Genomic DNA, 3,072 nt, shown 5'->3' with positions numbered 1-3,072 from the left:
GTTTAGAGAAAAATATGTATTATAATATGTATAATATATTATTTTGAAAAACATATTGAATAAATTCATTGATTTTCACATTATAACATTATGACCATACAATTATAGGAGATGGAAGATTAATCTTTATGTTGTTTGAGAGAATAAACCAAATGCATCTACCATTGTCCTTCTACACTACTGGTGTTAAATGAACAGTGTGTTTGTGAAGTCATGATGATCTCTTTGTCAGGCTGTCAGGCTGTGGAGTCACAGAGGAAGGCTGTGCTTCTCTGGTCTCAGCTCTGGAGTCAAACCCCTCACACCTGAGAGAGCTGGACCTGAGTAACAATAACCTGAAGGATTCAGGAGTGAAGCTGCTCTCTGCTGGACTGGGGAATCCCCACTGTAAACTGGAGACTCTGAGGTCAGTATTATCAGATATGAAAGCACTTTATGTATGTAGTTCTCACATTTGAAAAGTCATAATTATTCGGTTATATTCACTTATAGTGTATTAAAGTAGTCATACGCTTAGTATTTGGTCCCATGTTCCATGCCTGCAGTGATTACATCAAGCTTGTGATTCTACTAACTTGTTGAATTTATTTCCAGTTTGTCTTGGTTGTGTTTTAGATGTTTTCCTAATAGAAACTGAATGGTGAATAATGTCCTGTCATTTTGGAGTCACTTCACTTGTATTGTCAGTAAGAATAGAAGATGTTTCTGAACACTTCTACATTCATGTGGATGCTACCATGATGATGAATAATCAGGAATGAATCGAGAATGATGATGAATGAGAAAGTTACAGAGGCTCAAAGATCCCCTCTGTTATTGGTAATGGTGAGAGGTTAGCATGTTTTGTTGTAGCCTCTGTTATTGGTAATGGTGAGAGGTTAGCATGTTTTGTTGTAGCCTCTGTTATTGGTAATGGTGAGAGGTTAGTATGTTTTGTTGTAGCCTCTGTTATTGGTAATGGTGAGAGGTTAGCATGTTTTGTTGTAGCCTCTGTTATTGGTAATGGTGAGAGGTTAGCATGTTTTGTTGTAGCCTCTGTTATTGGTAATGGTGAGAGGTTAGCATGTTTTGTTGTAGCCTCTGTTATTGGTAATGGTGAGAGGTTAGCATGTTTTCTTGTAGCCTCTGTTATTGGTTATGGTGAGAGGTTAGCATGTTTTGTTGTAGCCTCTGTTATTGGTAATGGTGAGAGGTTAGCATGTTTTGTTGTAGTCTCTGTTATTGGTAATGGTGAGAGGTTAGTATGTTTTGTTGTAGTCTCTGTTATTGGTAATGGTGAGAGGTTAGCATGTTTTCTTGTAGCCTCTGTTATTGGTAATGGTGAGAGGTTAGCATGTTTTCTTGTAGCCTCTGTTATTGGTAATGGTGAGAGGTTAGCATGTTTTCTTGTAGCCTCTGTTATTGGTAATGGTGAGAGGTTAACATGTTTTGTTGTAGCCTCTGTAACTTTCTCACTCATTATGATTCATTCACAATCTTTTCTCAGTCAAGGCGTCACAGGCTTGATGTTGTCATTGTGTTCGAGGAATATGGGACCAGATAAACTTTTGTCTAATGTAATACACTTTAAGTGTCAGAATATGACTTCTTCAAAAGGGGGACTAGATACATAAAATGCTTTTAATTTCTCTAAACGTTGAAACAGAAATGTATGAAAATATCCTCAAATAAAAGGTGACATTATAAACTGTCACCTCATATGAAACATTTGATCTGAAATCCAAAATGCTAACAGTGTAAGCAGGGAAATTTTAATATAACCTGTCTGTCATTGTATTTCTTCTGTGTTGGCAGACTCACTGTCTGTAAACTCACAGACACATCCTGTAAAGTGTTGGCCTCAGTTCTCAGTTCAAACCCCTCACACCTGAGAGAGCTGGATCTGAGTAACAATGACCTGAAGGATTCAGGAGTGAAGCTGCTCTCTGCTGGACTGGGGAATCCCCACTGTAAACTGGAGACTCTGAGGTCAGTATAATATATATTGTGGACTCAATACTCAATACAATCTAAATCTGATACCTCACTGTCTAAATAGATATGGTGTGGACTGTATACTCAATACAATCTAAATCTGATACCTCACTGTCTAAATAGATATGGTGTGGACTGTATACTCAATACAATCTAAATCTGATACCTCACTGTCTAAATAGATATGGTGTGGACTGTATACTCAATACAATCTAAATCTGATACCTCACTGTCTGTCTTCTGACTGATTCTGCTTTTTAAACTGGTCTGGTCAGTCTACTATAATATTTGTACTAGACATGTTTCTATCTGCAGGCAATACTTTGATCATTTGTCATTTTTTATGATGATACACTATTTTATGAATAGAAATGGAAGGTTTCAGGACTGAATATGCTGAAAAAAATGAATATCAGTGTGATTTTAATATGATTTGACTCTTTGCAGGCTGTCAGGCTGTCTAGTCACAGAGGAAGGCTGTGCTTCTCTGGTCTCAGCTCTGAGGTCAAACCCCTCACACCTGAGAGAGCTGGACCTGAGCTACAATCACCCAGGAGACTCAGGAGTCAGACTGCTCTCTGCTGGACTGGAGGATCCACACTGCAGACTGGAGAAACTCAAGTATGTAGAGGGTTTATGTCAATGTTCATATCAGACATGTTTGACTTATCAGGCTGGTTAAGACAAACATTCTGACCAACACTTGGACAAAGTTATATGCTGTGTGTGTCTCCAGTGTGTGTGTGGGTGTGTGTGTGTCCAGTGTGTGTGTCATTGAGCATTGGACACACACACTGGACACACACACACACTCACACACTGGACAAACACACACACAGGACTTACACACCCAGTACACGCACGCACACACACGCACACACACACACACACAGTACACACACACACACAGTATACACACACACACACACACAGACAAACATTCGCTTGGCGTATATACGTGTGTGTGTGTGTGTGTGTGTGTGTATACTGTGTGTGTGTGTATACTGTGTGTGTGTGTATACTGTGTGTGTGTGTGTGTGTGTACTGTGTGTGTGTGTCGTGTGTGAGTGTGTCTCCAGTGTGTGTGTGGGTGTGTGT

At 39.4% G+C, this 3,072-nt stretch overlaps 1 protein-coding gene across 1 annotated transcript in view; it reads right to left on the bottom strand.

The window, feature by feature from the left end:
* LOC116370072 (NLR family CARD domain-containing protein 3-like) overlaps positions 1-3,072 on the bottom strand; it is a 315,247-nt gene that overhangs the window by 55,491 nt on the left and 256,684 nt on the right. The window lies entirely within an intron of this gene.

This window comes from Oncorhynchus kisutch, unplaced genomic scaffold, assembly GCF_002021735.2.
Source record: "Oncorhynchus kisutch isolate 150728-3 unplaced genomic scaffold, Okis_V2 scaffold2442, whole genome shotgun sequence".
In the NCBI taxonomy this organism is placed as follows: domain Eukaryota; kingdom Metazoa; phylum Chordata; class Actinopteri; order Salmoniformes; family Salmonidae; genus Oncorhynchus; species Oncorhynchus kisutch.
The sequence above is the reverse complement of the archived record's forward strand: the minus strand, read 5'-3'. Positions and strand labels throughout refer to the sequence as shown.